Below are 21,602 nucleotides of genomic sequence, written 5' to 3' on the forward strand. Positions count from 1 at the left end.
GTAGCCTGAACACCTCTGAATGCAATGCCCATTTTCTTGGCGACTTAGTCAGCCTGCCAGTTCTCCACTCCTGGGATGTAAGTGGCCGATACATGTTGCTTTGCCCACTGAAGGATGTGAGCGACATCCCCTGCGGCGGCCGAGCTTCTTGTTCCTCCTTGGTGATTGACGTATGCCACCGCAGTGGCGTTGGCTGACTGGATCCTGATCGGACGCCCTCGAAGTCTTATTGACCATGTGGAGAGGCATAGCCTGATCGCTCTCAGCTCGAGCAACTTGGATTCCTCCACCGACCAGAGGCCCTGGGTCAACTGAACCCATTACTCCACCCCAGCCAGTCATGCTGACGTCCATTGTGATCACTGCCCATTTCAGAGGTAGGAGCGACGTCCTGGACAGAAATTCCAGGGACCTCAGTCACCAGAGCAGGGAATCCCTGACTAACTGGCTCACCTGAATCTGCCGATCCAGAGACAACGGAGATTTGTCCCATTTTGTCAAAACCTTCTTCTGCAAGACTATGGTGTGAAACTGCCTTGAAGGAGGCCACCATGAGTCCCAGGACTCGCATGCAGAAGCGTAGCGATGACCACCTGCGGTTCATCAGCAGTTTTACCGTGGCTCAGAGTCTGCAGTTTGTCTGAAGGGAGAAATACTCTCGCTTCCATGGAGTCCAGCAGCAAGCCTAGATCCTCCAAACGCTGAGTCACCAACTTTTTATTTTCAACAGCCACCCAAATTCCTGAGGCTCTGCATGGTGATCGCCACATCCTCCTAACACTGAGGCGGAAGATGCTCTCAGGAGGAGATCATCTAGGTAACCGACGATACCGCATTGTCGCAGCAACGCCAAAACAGGAGCCAATACGTTGGTAAAGACTCGGGGGCTGATGCCAGGCCAAAAGGGAGAGCCACAAACTGGTAGTGGGCTTCCCCGACTGCAAATCGCAGAAATTTCTGATGCCGAAGGCATATGGGTATGTGCAGATACAGATCATGGATTTCCAAAGACACCAGAGAGTCCCCTTGATGGAGTGCAGTGACTACTGAGCGAACGGATTCCATTCTGAACCTCTGTACGTTTACAAGGTAATTGATGGCTTTTAGGGCCAAAATTGGACGTACCCCTTCCTTTTTATGGACTATAAACAGATTTGAGTAGAACCCCTGGAAGCGTTCCGACTCTGGAACAGGTACTACCACCCCACGACTCAGCAGGGGAGGGAGCAAACCTTCTTGCAGTAGAACTTTTGCTCGGAGGCTCGTTAGGCTTGCAATTCCAGGGATGCTTGATGTCCTTCAGAAGTCGTCCTGTCAGGCTTGGGATGCTTAGCCAAAGCCGCGGGCGGACAAAAAAAAGTTTGTGAGCGGAAAAGGAGGGCCCTTGCCCGCGGCGTGGCTCCTTCGCCTTCCTGGCCTGTGGGAGAAGCGTACTCTTACCACCTGTGGCATTTTTAATAATGTCATCTAATGAGGCTTTAAAGAGCCGTTCGCCAAGGAAGGGTAGATCAGTCAGGGCTTTCTTAGAAGCCTGGTCAGCCGACCAGCATTTTAGCCAAATCAAGCGCCTCAGCACCAATGCTGACACTGAAGCCCTGGATAACAGAGGGAGGGTATCCAGGGCTGCATCACAAACGTACTTAAGGCCTTGCACTTACTGGTCTGCAAGTTCCACGCAGACAGGGGAAGCCTGTTGCTCCCCCAATTCGCGGTGCAAACATTTTTCCCACTCAGTAAGTGTCTGTGACACAAGTGCGGATGCCAGTACTGGCCGCATTGCTGACCCCACAACCGTAAACCAGAAATGAGCCACTGCCTTGGCCTTCCTGTCCGTGGAGTTCTTAAAGGCAGGAGTCCCCTCTACCGGGATCATGGTTACTTTGTTTAACCTAGATACTGGGGGGTCCACGATCAGAGGAGCCAACCACTTTTTGAGAAGGCTTTCCTCAAAAGGGGTAACGCACCGCCATGTACTTGGGGACCGAAAAGGTCAGTTGCAGTAGATCCCATTCCTTGTATAAGAACTTATCAAAATAAGTCAGTTACGGGAACACCTTAGGTGTACGGGCTGGCTTACGGGACCCAAAAGGGGGCGCTAGATCAGCAGAGGTATCTGCTGGCTCCTGAACTTTCGGGGTATCACGCACAGCTGTGATAAGTGCCCCAACAATTGCTTTGTCGCGCACGGACCCGGACTCATCCTCACTGTCCAATCGGTCCTGGTCAGAGCTCTCCCCGGAGGACGGGCGGGCAGGGGCCATTTTTTACCACCTTTGCGCCCACGCACCGCCCCCATCTTGGCAACAAACGAATTAAAGGACCGCTGACAAAGCGTCCAGAGGCACTGCATTGTCTGCAGGCGAACCGGTTGCAATTGCCTGGATTTCGGGGGAAGAAACACCAGTTTCTGAAGCCATGCTGACCCTATCCTGTCTGCCACCTGGGGACTTAGGCCAGTGATGATTCCATCCTCCTAACTGCTGCTGGCTGAGGGGCTCCTCCTGCAGGACTTATCACCCTGTCTGAGTTCTGTGCTGTCCAGTTAGGTGTGCCTGTGTCAGATCACAGATGCATAGGAGATCAAACCGCGCTGTGCTGAGCTATTCTAAATAGCGCTTAAGCTGAAAAACGTGTTCAGGCTTCAACAAAATTGCAGCTGAGCATCCAGTATAAAAGGACATAATCACAGGGAAAATGGCCGCCGGACTACAGGAAAATGGAGAGAGCATGCTGCTCCCTGGTCACACCAAACATGGCCGCCGAGCACTGTATGCAATGAAGACAGTGAAAAAACAGGAAGAGAAATGGTAAAACAGTGCTACAGCGATCAGCAGACACAGCTTCCAGACACCTCAGGGGAGAGACCTACACACATCCAGGGCACAGCTATCCAGCTCAGTCCCCCCCAGGTAAGAGCCCCCCCGGATCCCCTGTCTATGGCACACACACCGCTCAGCAGCCCATGCAGCATCCCCCACAGGGAAGGGGGGTGGGAAGCTAGGGACAGGGAAAGAGGGAGGTGAGGGACCCCCGAACCGACCCCCCAGGGAATGCCCAGCTGCCAAGCCCCACTGAGGCAAGGAGAACTGTCCTGAAGAGCTGGGAGACATTCCATTACAGACCCACTCTCCGATCAGTACGGGGTGGCTGCTGGCCCGGCACATCTAGTCTCAGGTGCAAGCAAGCTCTCCTGGGACACAAAGAAAGCTCTCTAGCCTGCCCTGATGCTTGGAAAACTCCAGGTGATCATCTGCTCAAGGCATCCATACCCGGCTGGCAACCTGTGCTTCTTTGGGCACTATACCTCCTGTACCCCCTTCAGAGATATACTGCGTTTAGCCACAAGGGGAGCCTCTCATCAGGTATAGCCGGAGCCCTGGTTTAAACAACCCTGACATCGAGTGGATGGTGGGAGATGAGCAGTGGAAAAGTGGATACATTCTTGAGATATTACGGCTTTATATTATTTGTGGTCTGGTGAGTGCATCCCCAAAATGGAGATTCTACAGCACGTGGTGAAGTTTGGGTGGAAGCTTTGTACAAATCACAATAGGGACTCTCCTTTTCTTATCGTTTATGAAAACGGATATCTGCATGTGAATGTGGACAAAAGCGCTGCTGCAAGATTACAAAAGGGCTTGTATTTGACTTTTTAATATTGTCATTTTTCTATTTGTTAACATGTTCTGCCTAGTCCACTCCTGAAGGTGGCGCAACAACCCAATGGTCTAAGAAAGGAGCTGTGTCAGTCGGTGAACGTAAGAAAAACATAGGGAGTCTACTCCTAGAGCGTCTGTTTCTCTTTTCAGAGAGCATTTTTTTTTTTCACTTTCTTGTTCTTTGAAGTGGCGAAGAGGTCAACCTCTAGCAGCCCCCATTTTGTTACCAGGACTGCAAAAATCTATTGGTTCAGCTCCCACTCTAATAGGTCAAACTTAGAAAGTCCGCTCAGATGTTGTATGACCCTATTATATGTACTGCCGTCAGTGACAGTAAGTGGTCTTCTGCCCATGAAAGAAGTTGGTGTGCTGTTCTCACGGGGGGTTTGGACCCGATTCCTCCCTGGCATTTGATAGATGTCACCGTGGTGATGGTGTTCGAGAGGATCTGGGCATGTTTTTCCACCACCGAGATCCAGAAAGCCAGAAGCATCTCAGAACCACTGTCAGTTCTTTGAGATTGGAGGAGGCTTCCTCCATGGCCGGTTCCCAGGTTCCCTGTCTGGCCGGTTCTGTATGTACCCCTCCAACTGTATGCACTTGCATCTGTCGTAATCTGTATCTTATGTGGTGGGAATCACAACCGGCCTGTTGTCAGATTGATCCTTTCTCACCACCAGGCTAACGAGTTTCTGACTGCCTTGGAATCATCTCCTGTAGTGAATTTACCTTCCCATCCCAACAGATGATGCTGTAGAGCTCAAGAGAAAGTCGTCCTCAAAGGACTCCTGGGAGCAAGGCAGACATAAGCCCTATAAAAAAGGGACACCCCTCTATTCGCACTTTGTTGTGAATCTGTTATATGTCGTGCCATATTGGCCAACTTGGCTATTTTGTCTTCTGGAAGGTTTTCTAACTCCTCGTGTCTATATATCCAAGGAATGTAATGAACAGGGATGGAGTCCTGAACTTTTTCTAAGTTGATCTTTCACACGAGACTAGTAAAGAAGATCTTGGTCGTCTGCAGGGCTGTTGTGACTTTGTTCTGAGTCTGGCCATAGATGAGAAAATCATCCAGATATGGTATTATCTGAATGCCCCCCAGACTGAGTTTTTGCAACACTTCTGCCATGATCTTTGTAATGACCCGCGGTGCCTATGAAACAGGAGGGCCTGGTATTGGAAATGTCATTCTCCTCTCGTCTCTGGTGTCTAACCTCAGGAACTTTTGTTGACTGCCATGGATCAGTACATGAAGATATGCATAATTTAGGTCGATCGTTACCAAGAACCAAGAAGTGACTTTACCGTAAAAATGTATTTGATTTTGAACTTCCTGTAAAAAAATAGCTTTGTTGAGCGGTTTCAGGATCAGGTGATATTTGCCTGCAGGTTTCGTCCTTAAGAATACATGGGAGTAAAATCCCATTGTAGAGTGCCCCAGGTAGATGTCCGTTATAACTTTCTTTTAATAAGTCTGCAATCGCCTGCTTCATGGTTGTGTTCTGCTGTGAAGACGCTGGAATTGTGGCTCGGAATTCAGATGGGGGACTTGAATTGAATTCTATGTTGTATCCCTGGGCTATTATCTTGAAGATAAGCAGATTTGAACAAAAAGCTTATCATTGTGGGAGAAATTTTGCTTCAACCTTGTTGGCATCATTGTGATTTGTTGGCGGTACTGGACAAAGCATATTTGGCTTTCCCTTGTTCTTGTTAAAGGCCCATCTGCTTTGAGACTGCGGCTTTTAATTTTTCACTTGCAATCCACCACTGTGGCGACAAAAAAAATCTATTTTCTTTTGTCTTTGCTATAGAAAACAAACTGGGGATTTGCTCCCCCTTCCAGTGCCAGTGTTCGCATGATGCAGAAAACACAAGAACTGACAGGCCAGGCCAGAGTGGTCCTTTTTAAACCTGTATGTGCTTTTGTTTCCAGCAAGAGGCAGAGTCTATCTCTCATGTGACCGTCCTGTAGGATAACTTGAGAGAAAATACTTTTCCAACCCTCCAATATACGCCGCCTTTGGGAACGCGATCTACAACATAACTACACTGCCCAACACTGCGAAAAAGCACTACGCTCTATATATAAAACCACCAGCTGCGTTTCCTTATGGGTGCTTACCCAAAGCATAACACAGTGCAGATGCCGAACTCCTCCCAAAATTGCTATTTTTGACCATAGCGCCTCTCTCTGAACTGTTGGAGAAACTGCAGATCCATGGGATCACTCCTCCATGTTATGTGGGATTGTCAACTTCTCTGATCTCACAGATCACAGACATAATCCAACCTCCGACACCAGACCTAGCACTTTTGTACCTAACCATTGAAACTATCACCTACAAGTTCCACAAAGCAGTAACACACCCTATTAGCAGCCAGACAGAACATAACAAAACGTTAGAAAACTACTTCACCATCACAGGCCTTGAATGTAATAAAACATGTCCAGGACCATTAGATCGTCGAATCAACACTAGTGGCAGATAGAGCCGCCCACCTTAAACTAACTCTGGCTGGCATGATTTAACTCCCATATAAAAACTGTTGACCGACAAAAATGTCTAATGCACAGAGCAGATTTTCTTCCATCCCTCTCCTTCCATCGATTCGCCCCCATCCCCCCCCCCCCCCCCCATGTCCCAACACATATACAAGGTTTACCTCCAACACTAACAATATTTGCATCATGTTTTTTTTTGTTTTTTTTAGACTATAAATAACTTATGCAATATGGCACTTCTAAATAGGACTGCCCTCGGGTCAGCCTAACTCAACAATCTTATTCGTTTGATCCGATTACTGGCTCCCTCTCTGCCACATCCCCCTACTAAAAAGGGATAATCCTCATGTTTAGAAATCATTGTTTCTGTATTTTTTTTCTTGTTATTCATATGTTCAACGATTGTGATTCCTGAACCTATTTACCCTGTTTATAACTGTAAATTTTGTTTCAAATCTTTCTTTATCATTTCTTTTATAATTATAAAACATACAAAACATCCATCAACATACCTAACATCCATCAACTACTACATATTTCTCAAAAAAAAAAAAAAAATATATATATATATATATATATATATATATATATATATATATATATATATATATATATATATATATATATATATATATATATATATATATATATATATATATATTAGATTTATCATAATTAACTTTAAAGTTGCTCAATTGCCCAAATCTTTCCAGTTCTTTTATTACATTTGGTATTGTAATTATAGGGTTAGTTATATATAATAAAAGATCATCTGCATATGCAGCCGTCTTATATTCTTTACCTTTAACCTCTATCCCTTTGATATCCGTATTTCCCCTTATAGCTTCCAAATATAACTCTAAATTTTAATACAATAACATTTTTTGGAAAAAATGTAATTTTGAAATTGATTTGAATTAAGATTACCGACAAACGATCAGCTCTCTTGTTCCCAAGAGAAATTACGCAACACAGTCCCCATGGATATTCTACTCTCAACCAGACCAGTGGGCACTACATCTTTGAGCTATGTGGAAGCTGGACAGCCCTTGGGAAAAGGATATTCATCTCCCCACTCATGTCTACCTCACTACTCCATATTCTCACACCTCATTTCTATCCTTTTGGTTTATTTAAACCCTCTGCTTCATTACTTCCACATTTCTTTGCTAAACGCATAGTTCAATAATTCCTTAGAACATTCCAGTAATAAGGTCAACCTGTATTAGATCTGGTTTCGAACCCCCACTTTTATGCTCAATATTTTATATTGCACAGACCTACAGTGCATCCGGAAAGTATTCAAAGCACTTCACTTTTCCATATTTTGTTATGTTACAGCCTTATTCCAAAATGGGTTAAATTCGTTTCCTCAAAAGGCTACAAACAATACCCCATAACAACAACTTGAAAGAAGTTTCTTTGAAATCTTTGCAAATTTATAAAAAAAAAAAAAAGTATGTAGGCATATACAAACATACATACACACACACACAAATGTACATAAGTATTTACAGCCTTTGCTCAATACATTGTTAAAGCACCTTTGGCCCCAATTACAGCCTCTGGTCTTTTTAAGTATGAAGCTTGGCACACCTATTGTTGGGCAGTTTCTCCCATTATTCTTGCAGGACCTCTTAGGCCAGGGGTTGACAAATTTGCTTTGAATTTATGAGGCAGTTAAAGTTAGGAGCCAGTGTTTTTTTTAGAGTGGTATGGATTATCAGCTCCCGGGGTAAGGCCAGTCATTTTCACCCCTATCCCTAACTCACAAGGGAGCACCCAGTCAATAACTTCAATTACATTAACATTGCTGTTACATCAGGGTTATGGGCTGACCAGAAAGAGTAAGGCTGGTAACAGATGGAACCGATTGGCTTAGGCAAGTGGCACTGGTTTGGGACTGACTGATGGTACTGGTTGCCACTGGCAGGCACGTGGGAACTGCCAGATGGCACTGGCAGGTAACACTGGTTGGCATTGGCAGGTGGCAATGATTGGCGGTGGCACTGGCAGGTGGCGCTGGCAGTGGCACTGGCAGGTGGCCCTGGTTGGTGATGGCAGGTGGCCCTGGTTGACGATGGCACTAGTTGTCACTGGCAGGTGGCACTGTTACTGGCAGGTGGCACCGATTGGTGGTGGCACTGGTTGGTGTTGGCAGGTGGCACTGATAGTCGGTGGCACTGGCAGGTGGCACTGATTGGCGGTGGCAGGTGGCACTGATTGGCGGTAACACTGGATGGCACTGGTAGGTGGCACTGTTTGGCGGTAGCAGGTGGCACTGTGAGGTGGCACTGATTGGTAGTGGCAGGTGGCACTGGTTGGCGGTGGCACTGACACTGGCAGGTGGCACTGGTAGATTGCACACTGAGCACTCTGTTATTGAAATCTAACAGAGGAGCTGTCAGAATTGAGCTTAACCACTTCCCGACCGCGCGCACGACGATGTACGTCGACAGAATGCCACGGGCAGGCATAAGGGCTTACATGTACGTCCTTGCCTTCCCGCGGGTCGGGGGCCCAATCGGGCCCCCGCCCGGTGCCTGCGGCGGTCGGTATTCGTTCGGGAGCGATCCGGGACGAGGGGACGGCCATTCATTCATGGCCACCCCCTCGCGATCGCTCCCGACGAATAGAAATGCTCGGTGACATCATTTCCTCTCCTGTAATGTAAACACAGGCAGAGGAAGTGAAGTAATCTCTCCTCGTGTCGGTCTTTTTCGTTCCGGCACCGAGGAGAGAGGATCGGTGAGTTGCACCCAACATTACACTTACAGTAGAACACGCCAGGCACACTTTTCACCCCCCTGATCACCCCCCAATCACCCCTGCCCCCCCCCCCCCAGTCACAGTGACACCAATTGCATTTTTTTTTATTTTTTATTTTTTTTTGCATTGGTGTCATTTGTGACTGTAATAACTGTTAGGGCAGTTAGGGTTAGCCCCCTTTAGCTCTAGGGTGCCCCCCTAACCCCCCCAATAAAGGTTTAACCCCGTGATCACCCCCCGTCGCCAGTGTCACTAATAAGCGATCGTTTTTCTGATCGCTGTATTAGTGTCACAGGTGACGCTAGTTAGGCAGGTAAGTATTTAGGTTCGCCGCAGCTTTTTGTAGCGTCAGGGACCCCCATATACTACCGCATAGCCCCCTGATTGCCCCCCAGTTAACCCTTTCACCAGTGATCACCATATAACTGTTACAGGTGACGCTGGTTGGTTAGTTATTTTTTTTTTTGTTTCAGGGCACCCACCATTTATTACCTAATAAAGGTTTAACCCCCTGATCACCCGGCGGGTGATATAAGTTTGAGGGTCAGATAAGGTCTGAGTCGCCCCAGCGTCAGGTTAGTGCCAGTACCGCTAACACCCACGCGCAAAGCATACACCTCCCTTAGTAATATAGTATCTGATCAGATCTATATTAGCGTTGCCAGCATTTTAGGTTTCCCAAAACGCATTGTTAGCGGGATCAGCCCAGATACCTGCTAGCACCTGCGTTTAGCCCCTCCGCCAAGCCCAGCCCAGCCCACCCAAGTGCAGTATCGATCGATCACTGTCACTTACAAAACACAACACACATAACTGCAGCGTTCGCAGAGTCAGGCTTGATCCCTGCAATCGCTAACAGTTTTTTTTGTAGCGTTTTGAAACAGTCGCTGACAGGCTAGGTGCTTTTTTACCTGTGAGTCTCACTAGTGTACCCCTAAATTTAGAGCCCAAAATGGCAAAGCGAAGGTACACTAGTGAAGAGGCCTACACGTTTCTGAGCATGACAGATAGTGAAGAGGACGTCACTCATCTGTCAGATTCAGGCTCAGAATACGATCCTGTAGATGACAGCGGCTCCATGACAGATAGCTCTGACGACGGAGATGAGGCCGCTGTTAAGAACAGGTGTGCCCAATCCCGAATGTATTCTGTTGTTCAGGTGCAGGAACCGCAGGTCACTCGTATGGAGCAGAGACGTACTAGAGCCGCTCATCCTTCTGGTGGACTGGCAAGCACCAGCGGCCTAGTACACCCTGGACGTACATCCAGCACTGCAGTAACACGTGGTGACGTGGCGAGTCCCATAAGTGCAGTTCAAGCTGGCGAGGTGGCAAGCACAAGTAGTGTCCCGCTGCCACCAAGAAGAAGACAAAGACAAGCCCGTCGTACCCATAGTGACCTTCCTGCAGAATTCGCCAATCCTATTTGGGTGCCCACATCTTCTGCAGAACCCGTACTTCCCCCATTCACTGGCCAACCTGGCATTAACGTGGAAACAGTTGATTTTACGACACTTGACTTTTACTCACTGTTTTTCACCGAAGATCTCTATAGATCTATTGTGGACCAAACCAATTTGTACGCTGGTCAACACATCGCCACTATTCCCCAGTCCGCCCTTGCCAGACAATGGAAACCAGTTACGGTTTCCGAATTTAAAATCTTTCTGGGCCTCTCCCTCAACATGGGCATAACCAAAAAGGGCACGATACGAGATGGCACGATACGAGATGATTTTGCGGTTCATGCACTTCAGCGACAATGAACTCTGTCGTCCTCGTGGAGACCCTGAATACGATCGGCTCTACAAAATTCGGCCCCTCATAAACCACTTCAACCAACGTTTTGCAGACTTGTTTACTCCCGATCAAGTTATCTGCGTTGATGAGTCCCTGATTAAGTTTTCTGGTCGCTTGTCATTCAAACAATACGTCCCCAACAAGCGTTCCAGATACGGGGTCAAGATGTATAAGCTGTGACAGGGCCACAGGCTATACACGTAGTTTCATGGTTTATGAGGGTAAAGATAGTCACGTAGAGCCGGAGAACTGCCCTGACTACATAGGAAGCGCTGGCAAGATAGTGTGGGACACGGTGTCACCCTTATTCGGAAAGGGGTACCACTTGTACGTGGACAATTATTACACAAGCGTGCCACTGTTTAGTCACTTGTTTGATCAGCAGATTGGAGCATGTGGCACCGTGCGACCTAATCGCCGGGGCTTTCCCCAGCGGCTTGTAGAGTCCCGTCTTAGGCTGGGGGAGAGAGCCTGCTTGTGCAGTAATAATTTGCTCGCTATGAAGTGGAGGGATAATAAGAATGTTTTCGTTCTTACCTCCCTTCATGCAGACACGACGGTCCAAATTCCTACGGCGACTGGTATTGTGGAGAAACCCCTCTGTGTCCACAAATATAACCTTAACATGGGAGGGGTGGACCTCAATGACCAGTTGTTGGCGCCGTATCTAGTTGCCCGTAAGTCCAGACGCTGGTACAAAAAAGTGTCTGTTTATTTATTCCAATTGGCTATACTGAATGCTTATGTACTACACAAAGCTTCAGGACGGACTGGATCCTTCCTCAAATTCCAGGAGGATATCGTCAGAGCCCTTCTGTATCCAGACGGTGCTCCACCTCACCTTCCCCTACCAGATGCAGTAAGCCGGCTGCATGAGAGGCATTATTCTTATGTCCTCCCGAGTACCCCTACCCAACGAGCCCCCCAAAGAAAATGTCGTGTCTGCAGAAAGCGCGGATATAGGCGTGACACCCGTTCTTATTGTCCCCGCTGTCCTGGCAATCCTGGTCTTTGTCAGGGTGAGTGTTTTGAACGCTACCACACACTAGTTGAGTATTAGCGTAGGGTACAGCATTGCACAGGCTAGGCACACGTTCACAGGGTCTCCCAAGATGCCATCGCATTTTGAGAGACCCAAACCGCTGGAACCGTTACAACAGAAGTGTTAAAGTTACATAAAAAAAGTGTTTAAAAAAAAAAAAAATTAAAAAACCAAAAATAGTTGTCGTTTTATTGTTCTCTCTCTCTCTATTCTCTCTCTATTGTTCTGCTCCTTTGTACTGTATTCTATTCTGCAATGTTTTATTGTTAACCATTTTTTGTTTTCAGGTACGCCATTCAGCTGTAGCGTGGATTTATTTATCTTGACAGCAACAGCGTTTGCTCCCACGATACGTAAAGCCACGACTCCAGCGCTGTCGGAGGTGATTTCACCACCACAGTTAAAAAAGAGCATATATGCCGAAGCATGGGGGCATAAGGGGTGGAGGAACGATTTTGCTCCTAATGCCGCGTACATACAGTCAAAATTCCGACGGAGGGCTTGCCCGTGGAAAAGTTTGAATGTATGTACGCGGCATAACTTTTTTGCGGGAGGATGCCCCCATGCTTCGGCATATATATATTTTAGGCACAGATTGTGTTAAATGTGTTATTTTTTGCTATTTTTTTTTTTGTATTTGCTTTGCAGGTATGGTACGTCTTACTGTTATACTGTAATGTTAATTTTGTTTTATTGTTAACCATCATTTGCTTAGCAGGTACGCCATTCAGTTGCAGCGCAGATTTATTTATCTTGACAGCAACAGCGTTTGCTCCCATGATACATAAAGCCGCGACTCCAGCACTGTCGGGGGTGATTTCACCACCACAGTTAAAAAAGAGCATATATGCCGAAGCATGGGGGCATAAGGGGTGGAGGAGCGATCTGCTCCTACCTTTTGCGGGAGGATGCCCCCATGCTTCGGCATATATAAATGGTGCATGTATGCCCACCATTAGAAGTGGGTGGATGAAGGGTGGTATCTAATGGTGGGCATACCCACCGATCAATATTTTTTTTTCGTTCAGCCCACAGGCTGCATGAAAAAAAATTACAATATATGCCCAACCAGTTCCAGCAACATACTGGTATGTTGCGGGACTTTGAGTGCTTATACCAGAATGATGCCTGCAGGTTTAGGTATCATTCTTTTCAGCCAGCGGTCGGCTTTTATGTAAAAGCAATCCTAGCGGCTAATTAGCCTCTAGACTACTTTTACAAGCAGTGGGAGGGAATGTCCCCCCCCCGCACCATCTTCCATGGTTTTCTCAGGCTCTCCTGTCCCAACAGGGAACCTGAGAATGCAGCCGGTGGTTCCGCCAGCTGACCATAGAGCTGATCAGAGACCAGAATGGCTCCAATCATCTCTATGGCCTAAGACACCGGAAGCTACGGGCATTTCATGACTTAGATTTTGTGGGATGTAAACAGCGCCATTGGGAAATTGGGAAAGCATTTTATCACACCGATCTTGGTGTGGTCAGATGCTTTGAGGACAGAGGAGAGATCTAGGGTCTGATAGACCCTAATTTTTTTTAAAAAGGAGTACCTGTCACTACCTATTGCAATCATAGGGGATATTTACATTCCCTGAGATAACAATAAAAATCATAAAAAAAAAAAATATATATATATATATATATATATATATATATATATATATATATATATATATATATATATATATATATATATATATATATATATATATATATATATATATATATAAATGAAAGGAACAGTTTAAAAATAAAATAAAAAAGCAAAATAAATAATAAAAAAAATAAATAAAAAAAAAACACCCCTGTCCCCCCCTGCTAAGGCGCAACGTGGAACGCAAGCGTTGGTCTGGTGTCATATGTAAACAGCAATTGCACCATGCATGTGAGGTATCACCACGAAGGTCAGATCGAGGGTACTAATTTTAGCAGTAGACCTCCTCCGTAAATCTAAAGTGGTCACCTGTAAAGGCATTTAAAGGCTTTTAAAAATGTACGTAGTTTGTCGCCGCTGCACGTTTCTGCGCAATTTTAAAGCATGTCATGTTTGGTATCCATGTACTCGGCCTAAGATCATATTTTTCATTTCATCAAACATTTGGGCAATATAGTGATTTTTAGTGCATTAAAATAAAAAAAAGTGTGTTTTTTTCCCCAAAAAATGCGTTTGAAAAATCGCTGCGCAAATACCGTGTGAAAAAAAAAAATGAAACACCCACCATTTTAATCGGTAGGGCTTTTGCTTTAAAAAAAACACTTCATGTTTGGGGGTTCAAAGTAATTTTCTTGCAAAAAAAAATATTTTTTCATGTCAACAAAAAGTGTCAGAAAGGGCTTTTTCTTCAAGTGGTTAGAAGAGTGGGTGATGTGTGACATAAGCTTCTAAATGTTGTGCATAAAATGCCAGGACAGTTCAAAACCTCCCCAAATGACCCCATTTTAGAAAGTAGACACCCCAAGCTATTTGCTGAGAGGCATGTCGAGTCCATGGAATATTTTATATTTTGACAAAAGTTGTGGAAAAAATACATTATTATTTTTTTTTTTTTGCACAAAGTTGTCATTAAATGATATATTGCTCAAACATGCCATGGTTATATGTAAAATTACACCCCAAAATACATTCTGTTGCTTCTCCTGAGTACGGGGATACCACAAGTGTGAGACCTTTTGGGAGCCTAACCGCGTACGGTACCCCAAAATCCAAGCACCACCTTCAGGATTTCTAAGGGTGTAAATTTTTGATTTCATTCCTCACTGCCTATCACAGTTTCGGAGGCCATGGAATGCCCAGATAGCACAAAATCCCCCCAAGTGACCCCATTTTAGAAAGGAGACACCCCAAGCTATTTGCCGAGAGGTATGGTTAGTATTTTGCAGACCTTCATTTTTGTCACAAAGTTTTGAAAATTGAAAAAAAAGAAAAAATATATACATTATTTTTTTTTTTCTTCATTTTCAAAAACAAATGAGAGCTGCAAAATACTCACCATGCCTCTCGGCAAATAGCTTGGGGTGTCTACTTTCCAAAATGGGGGGTTTTGTGCTATTTTGGCATTTTATGGCCTTCAAAACTGTGATAGGTAGTGAGGTGTGAAATCAAAAATTTACACCCTTAGAAATCCTGAAGGCGGTGCTTGGTTTTCGGGGCCCCGTACACGACTAGGCTCCCAAAAAGTCCCACACATGTGGTATCCCCGTACTCAGGAGAAGCAGCAGAATTTATTTTGGGGTGTCATTTCACATATGCCCCTGGCATGTGTGAGCAATATATCATTTAGTGACAACTTTGTGAAAAAAAAAAAAAAAAGTTTGTAATTTTCCCGCAACTTGTGGCAAAATATAAAATATTCCATGGACTCAACATGCCTCTCAGCAAACAGCTTGGGGTGTCTACTTTCTAAAATGGGGTCATTTGTGGGGGTTTTGTGCCATCTTGGCATTTTATGGCCTTCAAAACTGTGATAGGTAGTGAGGAGTAAAATGACATATGTATGCCCTTAGAAATCCTGAAGGCGGTGCTTGGCTTTCGGGGCCCCGTACGCGGCTAGGCTTCCAAAAAGTCGACCACATGTGGTATCCCCGTACTCAGGAGAAGCAGCAGAATGTATTTTGGGGTACAATTCCACATATAACCATGGCATGTGTGAGCAATATATCATTTAGTGACAACTTTGTGTAAAAAAAAAAAAAAAAAAAATTTTTTTTTGTCATTATTCAATCGCTTGCGGCAAAAAAATAAAATATTCAATGGGCTCAACATGCCTCTTATCAATTTCCTTAGGGTGTCTACTTTCCAAAATGGGGTCATTTGGGGGGGGTTTTGTACTGCCCTGCCATTTTAGCACCTCAAGAAATGAGATAGGCAGTCAAACTAAAAGCTGCGTAAATTCCAGAAAACGTACCTTAGTTTGTAGATGTGACAACTTTTGCGCAAACCAATAAATATACAGTTATTGACTTTTTTTTTTACCAAAGACATGTGGCTGAATACATTTTGGCCTAAATGTATGACTAAAATTGAGTTTATTGGATTTTTCTAATAACAAAAAGTAGAAAATATCATTTTTTTTCAAAATTTGCGGTCTTTTTACGTTTATATCGCAAAAAATAAAAATCGCAGAGTCAGTCAAATACCTTTAAAAGAAAGCTCTATTTGTGGGAAGAAAAGGACGCAAATTTCGTTTGGGTACAACATTGCATGACCGTGCAATTACCAGTTAAAGCAGCGCAGTGCCAAAGTGTAAAAAGACCTCTGGTCATTTACCAGCAAAATGGTCCGGTCTGAAAGTGGTTAAAGTGGTTCTGCACCTAAAAAAAAAAAATATTAAAAGCCAGCAGCTACTAATATTGCAGCTGCTGACTTTTAATAAAATCACACTTACCTGTCCCAGGGTCCATCCTCTGTCAGGGAATCGGGAAGTGAAGCATGGCGGCTTCACTGCCCGGTTCCCTACTGCGCATGCGCGAGTCGTGCTGCGCGACTCTTCAGATCCCCCGCTGTGTCCTGGGAACTGTGTGTTTCCCAGAACACAACGGGGGGGGGGTGGGGCGTCTGCGGGGGTCTGCCCGGAAGTGGGTGCAGATACCTGGATTATCCAGGTAACTGCACCCCCCTCCCCCCTGAAAGGTGCCGATTGTGGCACCGGAGGGGGGGGAGGGATCAGATTAGCGGAACTTCCCCTTTAGGGTGAAGAACCGCTTTAATGTCGGGAGTGGAGGGGACCCAGCTGGGGTGTGAAACTGACAAGTAACAGAGAGGCGGATCTGTCAGATTTGAGCTTGATGTCGGGGTGGGTGGGACTCAGCAGCTATCAAACACCAGCCAACGATTGGGCTGCTTAAGGGGCAGGGCCACATACACGCAGCGGCCCGCCCAGATCCCATTGGCTAGTGTTCGATAGCTGCTGGGTCCCGCCCATCCTGGGTCCCGCCCACCACGGACATCAAGCCGATATCTGACAGATCCTTCTCTCTCAGTTAATTGTCAGTTTCACACACTTAGCGTGGCGCTTGATGCTTGCCAGAGCTGCTGAGTGTGGAGGAGGGAGGAGGATGGCAGTCAGTGTTAATGCGCTGCATGTCTGGGGCATCAATAGTGAGTGAGCTGTTGGCCGCTTAGGCACCAGGTTGCGATTTCTGGTCGCATTGGCGACCTGGCGCCTGGGGTTTGTCGAGCCCCGTCTTAGGCCGCGTACACACGGGCGGATTGTCTGCCCAACTTAGTCCGCTGAACCGTGTTTCAGCGGACAATCCGCTCATGTGTGGGCTTCAGCGGACTTTTCAGCGGACAGTCTGACGGACTAAGTCTTTCGGAATTTCCGTAATTTTGTCCGTCCAAACTTGGTTTTGTCCGTCCAAACTTGGTTTCAGCGGACAGTCCGCTCGTGTGTAGGCAAGTTGGACGGACTAAGTATGGCGCATGCTCAGAAAGGATTTACACGGCCGAAGGTTGCATTGCAGTGTATTGGACGTAGTTTTTCTAGTCCCGTCGTACGTGCTGTACACGTCATCGCGCAAGCTTTCAGCGGACTGTCTGTTCATCGTGTGTGGTCAAGTCCGTTCATTCAAATGTTGGACGGACTGTCTGTCGGATTGTCTGATGAACTTAGTTGGGCAGACAATCCGCCCATGTGTACGCGGCCTTAGGCTCCATCAGATTGGAAGCGTTGGTGCACAGCCATATTCTGATCTTTCCAGGAGATGTTCAATCAAGACTAGGCCACTCAAGGACATTCACAAAGTTGTCCTGTAGCCACTCAATTTGTTATCCTGGTTGTGTGCTTAGGGTCATTGTCCTGTTGGAAGATGAACCATCTCCCCAGTCTGAGGCCCAGAGCGCTCTGGAACAGGTTTTCATCACGGAAGGTCTCTGTAGATTGCTGCATTCAGCTTCTTTCCCTCAATCCTGACTAGTTTTCCATTTCCTGGCACTGAAAAACATGCCCACAGCATGATGCTGCCACCCCCATGCTTCAATGTAGGGGTGGTATTGGTCAGGTGATGCGCGGTGCCTGGTTTCCTCCAGACATGACGCTTGCAATTCAGGCCAAAGAGTTCAAGCTTTGTTTCATCAGACCAGATAATTTTGTTTCTCACGGTCTGAGAGTCCATCAGATGCCTTTTGGCAAACTCCAGGTGGGCTGTCATGTGCCTTTTACTGAGGAGTGGCTTCTGTCTGGCCACTCTAGCGTACAGGCCTGATCAGTGGAGTGCGGTAGAGATTGTTGTTCTTCTGGAAAGTTCTCTCTCAGAGAAAACCCGAAGTTCTGTCAAAGTGACCATCGGCTTATTGGTCACCTCCCTAAGGCCCTTCTCATATCATTCACTTTGGCCAGTTTTACCAAACCTCTTCCATTTACGGATGATGGAGACCAATGTGTTCATTGGCACCTTCAATTATGCAAACATTGTTCTGTACCCTTTCCCAGATCTATGCCTCGATACTATCTCGGAGGTCTACAGACAATTCCTTGGACTTCATGGCTTGGTTTGTGTTCGGACATGCACTGTTAACTGTGGGACCTTCTATAGATCCGGTGTATGCCTTTCCAAATCATGTCCAAACTAAATTTACAACAGGTGGATTCCAATCAAGTTGTAGAAACACATGATTCGTGGAAATAGGATGTACCTGAGCTCAATTTTGAGTGGCAATACTTTGAATACTTATGTACATGTGATTTTTTTCATTTTTTATTTTTAATAAATTTGCAAAGATTTCAAACAAAAACTTGTTTGTTTCACATTGTCATTATGGCGTATTGTTTGTAGAATTTTGAGGAAAATTATGAATTTAATCCATTTTGGAATGAGGCTGTAACATAACAAAACTTGGAAAAAGTGAAGCACTGAATACCTCCTGGATGCATTGTAGGCTTATCATTTTACAATTTAACAATGTACAACATCTGAAATTTTTAAAAACATGATGACATTAAAAAAAAGTTCACCTTTAACCACTTGCTGACCGCCGCACGACGATATACGTCGACAGAATGGCACGGGCAGGCATATGGGCGTATATATCGGGCCCCCCCCCGGTGCCTGCGGCGGTCGGTATTCGTTCGGGAGCGATCCGGGATGAGGGGGCGGCCATTCATTCATGGCCACCCCCTCTCGATCGCTCCCGACGAATAGAAATGCTCCGTGACATCACTTCCTCTCCTGTAATGTAAACACAGGAGAGGAAGTGATGTAATCTCTCCTTCGTGTCGGTATTTTTCGTTCCGGCACCGAGGAGAGAGGATCGGTGAGTTGCACCAACACGACACTACACAGTAGAACATGCCAGGCACACTCACACCCCCCCTTCAACCCCCGATCACCCCCTCAATTATCCCTGCCCCCCCCAGTCACAGTGACCCCAATTGCATTTTTTTTTTTTTGCATTGGTGTCATTTGTGACTGTAATAACTGTTAGGGCAGTTAGGGTTAGCCCCCTTTAGTTCTAATGTACCCCCCTAACCCCCCCAATAAAGGTTTAACCCCGTGATCACCCCCCGTCGCCAGTGTCACTAAGGCTGGGTTCACATTGCAGCGGTTTATGAGAACGAATGTGATTCGCACCGCACTGCAGTGCAAATCACATCCGATCTCTGTGCGATTCGAGTTCAGCCATACAGATAGTATGGCTGAATTCGCGCCGCACCCACCGCAAATTCACACGGGACTCTTTTTTTGGTCCGCAGCAGAATCGGATCGCATGGGTGTTCACACCATGCGATCCGAGTTTGCAGATCTCACTGTGATATGCGAACTGATATGGGGGTGTCATTAACATTTCACTGACACTCCCAGCAGTTCGCATAGGGCAGTGTGAACTGCCGCCGGGATGCATGCGATGCGGGAACCCGCCGCGGATTCGTGGCGTTCCCGCATCGCTCCAGTGTGAACCCAGCCTAATAAGCGATCATTTTTCTGATCGCTGTATTAGTGTCACAGGTGACGCTAGTTAGGCAGGTAGGTATTTAGGTTCGCCGCAACTTTTTATAGCGCCAGGGACCCCCATATACTACCGCATAAAGCCCCCTGATTGCCCCCTAGTTAACCCTTTCACCAGTGATCACCATATAACTGTTACAGGTGACGCTGGTTGGTTATTTTTTTATAGTTTCAGGGCACCCGCCATTTATTACCTAGTCTCACTAGTGTACCCCTAAATTTAGGGGTGTCTACTTTCCAAAATGGGGTCATTTGGGGGGGTTTGTGCCATCTTGGCATTTTATGGCCTTCAAAACTGTAACGCCCTTAGAAAGCCTGAAGGCGGTGCTTGGTTTTCGGGGCCCCGTACGCGGCTAGGCTCCCAAAAAGTCCCACATATGTGGTATCCCCGTACTCAGGAGAAGTAGCAGAATTTATTTTGGGGTGTCATTTCACATATGCCCATAGCATGTGTGAGCAATATATCATTTAGTGACAACAATCGCTTGAGGCAAAAAAATAAAATATTCAATGGGCTCAACATGCCACTTATCAATTTCCTTAGGGGGTCTACTTTCCAAAATGGGGTCATTTGGGGGGGTTTGTACTGCCCTGCCATTTTAGCACCTCAAGAAATGAGATAGGCAGTCGTAAACTAAAAGCTGCGTAAATTCCAGAAAACGTACCTTAGTTTGTAGATGTGACAACTTTTGCGCAAACCAATAAATATACAGTTATTGACTTTTTTTTTACCAAAGACATGTGGCTGAATACATTTTGGCCTAAATGTATGACTAAAATTGAGTTTATTGGATTTTTCTAATAACAAAAAGTAGAAAATATCATTTTTTTTCAAAATTTGCGGTCTTTTTACGTTTATATCGCAAAAAATAAAAATCGCAGAGTCAGTCAAATACCTTTAAAAGAAAGCTCTATTTGTGGGAAGAAAAGGACGCAAATTTTGTTTGGGTACAACATTGCATGACCGCGCAATTACCAGTTAAAGCAGTGCAGTGCCAAATTGTAAAAAGACCTCTGGTCATTGACCAGCAAAATGGTCCGGTCTGGAAGTGGTTAAAAAAAAATAAAAGCACATCTTTTTGCAGGAAAAAAAAAAAAGTGCATTTTTTTATTTAACTAGAAGTCTGGAAAACAGATCATGTGTGCCATGAAGGACTCTTGCAGACTTGTCAGTGTAATCTGTCTGCTCACTCCTCGTACGGGCAGGCAGATACACTGACAGGAAAAGATAATGAACTACTAGTGCATCCTTGTAGTTAATTGACAACTACAAGTTGACAGCCGCAAAGACTGTCGTACTTGTAGTTTTCCCATGCACAGAACTCGGTAATGAATGGTGTGGCTGAGTGAGAGCAATTTTTTTTTTAAATAGTGACAGCGAGCAGGGTGAGATGTTCCCCCACTTGCTGTCACTAGATGCAGCGGGTCGGGGTGAACTTATTCTTCAACCGATTATGTTTATTAACCAATACAGGGCACTTTCGCCCCCTTCCTTCCCAGCCCAATTTTCAGCTTTCATCGCTCTGGCACTTTCAATGACAATTGCGTGGTCATGCTACACTGTACCCAAATTAAATTTTTATCATTTTGTTCGCACAAATAGAGCTTTATTTTGGTGGTATTTATTCACGACTACATTTTTTTATTTTTTGCGATATAAGCGCAAAAATAGCGAAAATTTGGAAAAAAAAACAATTTTCTTTTTTAAAAGAAATCCAATAAAATCTAATTTTGTCATAAATTTAAGCCAAAATATATTCTGCTAAATGTTTTTGGCAAAAAAAATTCCGTTAAGTGTATAATAATTGGTTTGTGTGATCACGGACATAAAGTATGTACGCAAATTGTACAGATGTGTGCAGGTGATCATGTACATATGTG

General features: G+C 45.5%; 1 protein-coding gene across 3 annotated transcripts in view; it reads right to left on the reverse strand.

The window, feature by feature from the left end:
- CENPT (centromere protein T) overlaps positions 1-21,602 on the reverse strand; it is a 561,799-nt gene that overhangs the window by 479,026 nt on the left and 61,171 nt on the right. The gene's annotated exons all lie outside the window — the stretch shown is intronic.

The sequence above is a fragment of the Lithobates pipiens genome, unplaced genomic scaffold (genome assembly GCF_037356315.1).
Source record: "Lithobates pipiens isolate NorthernLeopardFrog02 unplaced genomic scaffold, aLitPip1_a1.2 Scaffold_10, whole genome shotgun sequence".
Lineage (NCBI taxonomy): Eukaryota > Metazoa > Chordata > Amphibia > Anura > Ranidae > Lithobates > Lithobates pipiens.